Below are 5,976 nucleotides of genomic sequence, written 5' to 3' on the forward strand. Positions count from 1 at the left end.
CACAGTGAGTGTGCAGTGACCTCACATTGACCACAGTATGAGCGCACAGTGAATGTCAGTATGAGCGCACAGTGAGTGAGCAGTGACCTCACACTGACCACAGTATGAGCGCACTGAGTGTGCTGTGACCTCACATTGACCACATTATGAGCGCACAGTGAGTGTGCAGTGACCTCACATTGACCACAGTTTGAGCGCACAGTGAGTGTGCTGTGACCTCACACTGACCACAGTATGAGCGCACAGTGAGTGTGCTGTGACCTCACATTGACCACAGTATGAGCGCACAGTGAGTGTGCAGTGACCTCACATTGACCACAGTTTGAGCGCACAGTGAGTGTGCTGTGACCTCACACTGACCACAGTATGAGCGCACAGTGAGTGTGCTGTGACCTCACATTGACCACAGTATAAGCGCACAGTGAGTGTGCTGTGACCTCACATTGACCACAGTATGAGCGCACAGTGAGTGTGCTGTGACCTCACATTGCGAACATAGTAACATAGTGAGTGCACTGTGTGCTTACACTTTTAGCTCACTGTGACATACACATTGTGACCACACCATGAGAATCATTTGAGCTCATGGTGACATCATGGTAAGATCAAATTGTTGACTGGGTGGAGAAGTATGCAGAAGTAAAGGTGAGTGGAGTGTACTAAAAACTGTCAAGAGGTAAATTTAGCATAGGGTCCTGCTGCTAGTAAAGCTGGCAATACTTGCTTTAAGTGTTACTTCTCAGTAAAAGAACCAACAGCCATTACACAGAATAGAACATTAGGATGGTATTGTGTCTAGCTGTGTTTTATCTGTGTGTTATATCCAGATCTCATTTACAGATTTTTCAACTGCTTACATTTTCAAAACTTTGCTTCTTTTTTCAAAACTTTACACACAAATCCAAGAATTGCACACACAAAATGCTTCACATCTCTTGCAAAATGCAGCACTGCATTCAAAATATCACGTGAGTGATTCTATAATTGCAGTTACCATTTGGTGTCTGAAGTCATTATTTTTTTTCTGCTATTTTCAAATAGTTATATTTTTAATTATTTTAATACTGTGTTACACATTGTTATGAATTACAAGATGTTACAGTCTATAACAATCTAATATTTTTTTGCAAAAAGTGTCTTAAATCATGAAAAATCATGATTTCTTGTTGTCCGAATTAGTCAGTGCATTTTTTCCCATCACGTATCATTGTGTAATCAAAATATTTTATTGTACTTTTCTTTTGGTAATATTTCATTCATTTTATTTATAAAAGCCCTAAAGAGTCATTTACCTAATTCTACAACATTATTAAAAAAAAAAACTTTTTTCTTATAAAAATGTGTGTCTGTAAATCTTGCGTCAACTCTGTTACCGTACCATACTTTGCCTTTAAATTTGTGGAATTATATCCCACAACTATGTAAGATACAGGACATGATGTCACTTTCCCTCACTGTTAAGATCTGAAGCACTGAAAAGTCTATGTGCTCTCTCTAAGAAAATATTTTAATCTAAAAAGTTCTTACACCAAGAGTTATTTTATAAAGTGTCAAATCTGTTACCACAATATTAAAACGAAAACAGATTTTTTCATTGATCACACTTTGTGTTATTTAAAAGTCTTTTAATAATGATTTCATCATGCCATGTGCTCTTAGCATTTATGCTAGCAAGTGGAGTTTTTGGCAAAAAATAAAGAAACTGGTAAATTCTGTTACCGTCAAACTCTGTTACCAAGGTAGAGTAACAATGCTGACAATGCGGTAACAGAATTGACAGTCCATCGGTCAATTCTGTCAATTCTGTTACTTTACAATGCTGTTACTTAAAGGGTTGACTTGGCATTATTGATTTATCTTTTCACTCTTAAAATATTTAAACAAAATTTTTTTTAATGTATATTGTATATAATACATTTTCAGATGAAAAATATTTGCTCCAAGTGGACCGTTCTGTGAAGACATAGGTATTTTTTTATTTTTAAGGTATGCATAGGTGAAATATTATCTCAGTTTCAAATGTTGGAATGTAAGGACTGTTTATCTAATGAAAGAAGAATGATTTTTCCTGTTATGATTTATTGTTATTTCTACACATTGGCTAATTTGTCTGTAACAGAGTTGACAAACAATACCATAAAGACCTCTGTTTTTTTATTAAAAGTAAAAAAGGAATGAACTTGTGTTTGGCAAGCACTGAATTATTAAAATGAAATATGTTTCCAATAAGATACTGAAAAAAAAATCTGTTAGTGAAAAGCTTTTTTCTTAACTTTCTGCAATGCCAAATGTATCTCCAATTATAGAATTAACCACAAACACATCTCAAAAGCAAACATTTGTCTTATGTTGCAAACACCTTTGCCATAATATTATATTTTTGGATGTATCATAGCCTACACACAGTCATGGGCGACATTTGACTCTTGAGTGAGGGGGGGCGAGAAATATTATATATATATATATATATATATATATATATATATATATATATATATATAAAAGCTAAATATATATATATTTTTTATGTATTTTTTCTGAGCATCAAAACAATGCCCTACCATATTGCAACGCATCAAAGCTGTCAATCCAAGTCAAGAATAATTTAAAGAGGTTGCCAACGTTTAGTAAACTGGGAACTGAGAACCGTGGGACCCGACTAGATTTTTTTGCGCTGCGGGATTAAATTCCTGAATAAAACGCAGTAGCGGTCGGTAACTCTGGTGTAATTTGAACGGGAGCGGGCGATCTAACAATATCCCGTTCCCGACGTCCATTCAGAACAGCATATCTGCGCTTTATTCTTATTGACCACCGGTACAGCTTGCGCTCAGGACTGTTGTGCACGCGCTGCATGCATGCTTTCTGTGCCCCGCGTTTTATTTGCGGGGTCTGTGCGCAGCATGTGCATAACGATAGTGTTAATTTTGACAGCCATTTTTGATTTAGTCTTAGTCTTTATCTTGAGACGAAAATGCTTAATAGTCTTAGTCACATTTTAGATATTTGAGTCTTTCCTAGTTTTAGTTGATGAAAATTCATAGCATTTTTGTCAACTTTTAGTCATTAGCCTACTTTTAGTCAAACTGCAGTTACCAACATTTATTTTGGTAGCTATTTTATATGTAGTCAAACGAAAATAGTCATGAATTCTTCTCTCTTTGGACCAAATCAATTAAGCTTATGAAAAATTTGAATCAAGGATTGAATTAGGAAAAACTTGAATAAATTATGATAATTTTCATTTTTTTTTGGTGAACTATCCCTTTAACAGTAAGTGAAAAGGGAGCAACTTATAAAAATTACAGTTGTTCATAAAATATATATAATTTATATTTTTTGAAAAATAAGCAGAATAAGATAATAAGACAAATATGAAAGAGATACAAATTAAACAAATTTTTCAGATACAGTAGGTTTACTTAACATATTTATTAAACAACTTTTGTTGGTTAACATTAATGACACGGATAGGTACTTAATTAGGAATGCTGTCCCTTTAAGACGGAAGGCATGCATGTAATACTGACACACGTTCAGTTCCCGTTCATGGGAACTTCGAACTGCATCCTCTAGGGGTCGCTATGGGGAACGCCTCGTCGTGACCCGTGTCTGAAGCATACATTGAAAAAACACCAACTCATTGGCTGGCGACAGCCATGACGTCACTACTGGTGCGACTATAGTATAAATAGGCGCCGGGAGCACACATCATTCTCTTCTTCGTCTTCATTGACTGTTCTGTTTGAAGTATTCATTTCCAAGGAAAAAGTAAGCGCTATCTCTATTCATTATGGCGAGCACTATCAGAGCATTTAGAAGGTGTGTGCATCCGTGTCATCGCTATTTGACACCAGATGACACACACGATCTATGTGTTGTTTGTTTGGGCAAAGAGCACCCACGCGATGTCCTCGAGGGGGCAATCTGCGTGCATTGCGAGCGTTTTCCAATGAAAAAGCTCCGTTCTCGTTTGTCTCTCTTTTCGAGTAAAGAGGGGCAGCCATCGGCTTCCCGCGGTTCAGGACCCGCCGCTGCTGAGGCACGGAGGAGAATGAGCTCGTGGGGATCTCAGGTGGACCTGGCCGATGAGTTTAATCAGAATCAGAAAGAGCTTTATTGCCAAGTATGTTTGCACATACACACATCATCCTCACTGATCTGAAATGTAGGAGTGGGGGAGAGGGGGGTTGCAGGAGGTGTTGATGGTTGTGTGGAGAGATGTTCAGAGCGGGTGTGGGGTGTTAGACTGGGAGTTTCAAATCTACAGTAGAACTCATTCAGGTCTTCAGCAAGTTGTTGATTGGCCTCAGTGCTGGGGGATGGTGTCTTGTAGTTGGTGATGTCCTTCAGGCCTTTCCACACTGATGTAGGCTCATTCGCAGAAAACTGGTGTTCTAGTTTTTTAGCGTAGTTCCTCTTGGCCACTCTAATCTCCTTATTCAGTGTGTTTCTGGCCTGATTGTACAAGACTCTGTCCCCCCTTTTGTAGGCGTCCTCTTTGGCCTGACGAAGATGACGAAGTTTTGCTGTAAACCATGGCTTATCATTATTGAATGTTAAACGAGTGCACATGTCTTCACAGAAACTGATATATGATGTTACAGATTCCGTGAGCTCGTCCAGATCATTGGTGGCTGCTTCAAAAACACTCCAATCAGTGCAGTCGAAACAGGCTTGCAATGCCTGCTCTGTTTCGTTGGTCCATCTCTTTACAGACTTTACTACAGGTTTACTTAAAATATTTAAATATATAAGTCGGTATAAGATGAACCAGGCAGTGGTCAGAGAGTCCTACAGCTGCTCTGGGGACCGAGCGATATGCATCCTTTATTGTGGAGTAACAATGGTCCAGTATATTACTGTCTCTGGTGGGACATGTAACATGCTGTCTGTATTTTGGCAGTTCACGGGAAAGATTTGCTTTATTAAAGTCCCTGAGAATGATTAAAACAGAGTCTGGGTGTTGTTGTTCTGTCTCTGGGATCAGATCAGCGAGTTTCTGTAAAGCGGAGCTCACGTGTGCTTGCGGAGGAATGTAAATACTCACGAAAATGAACGAGTGAAACTCCCGCGGCCAATAGAACGGCTTAGAGTTAATGAAAAGCGCTTCTAGATCGGAACAGCACATCTTCTTTAACGCTGTAACATCTGTACACCACCTTTTGTTGATGTAAAAACATGTCCCGCCGCCGCGTGATTTCCCCGTTGATTCTGTGTCGCGATCTGCTCTAAACAGCTGAAAGCCCGGGAGACTCAACGCGCTGTCCGGAATGGCGTCATTCAGCCAGGTTTCCATGAAACACAGAGCAGCAGAGTGTGAAAAATCCTTATTTGTCCGGGAGAGCAGAAGAAGTTCGTCCGTTTTGTTGGGTAAAGAGCGGAGATTCGCCATATGGATGCTCGGATACTGAGATCAAAAAGGAATGGAAAAGGCCGTTTTCCTCACGCATCCATCGGTTTCAGCATACCCGTTATGCGAACATCGAGGCGATGCTAGCTATCTATCTCTCTATGGGTGAGACATCGTCTCTCAAAACTCCCTCCTTGCCATCCGTGCCCCTTCAAGCTACCTCTAAATTGAATGGCAGGGCATACGCAGCAGCAGCAGGTCAGACTGTTGCTTCGCTGCACACTATGGCAGTGCTCCAGGCATACCAGGCTGACCTGCTGAAAGACCTGGGTAAAGGCGAGGGCCTTTCTTCTGATGAGATGGCTGAGTTGCGCCGTACCACGGATCTTGCTCTCCGTGCTAGTAAGCAGGCTGCCTCTGCCATGGGCAGATCTATGGTGGCGATGGTAGTGATGGAGAGGCATCTGTGGGTAAACCTGGCAGACATCGGGAAGAAAGAAAGGGGCTTTCTTCTCGATACCCCGGTTTTGCCCTCTGAACTTTTTGGTACATCTGTTGAGACGGTGGTCGAAAAGTTCAGGGAGGCGAAGGCGTGCTCAGCGGCCTTCAAAACCTTCATTCCA

The sequence above is a fragment of the Sinocyclocheilus grahami genome, unplaced genomic scaffold (assembly GCF_001515645.1).
Source record: "Sinocyclocheilus grahami isolate Dianchi unplaced genomic scaffold, SAMN03320097.WGS_v1.1 scaffold48.1, whole genome shotgun sequence".
NCBI classification, from domain to species: domain Eukaryota; kingdom Metazoa; phylum Chordata; class Actinopteri; order Cypriniformes; family Cyprinidae; genus Sinocyclocheilus; species Sinocyclocheilus grahami.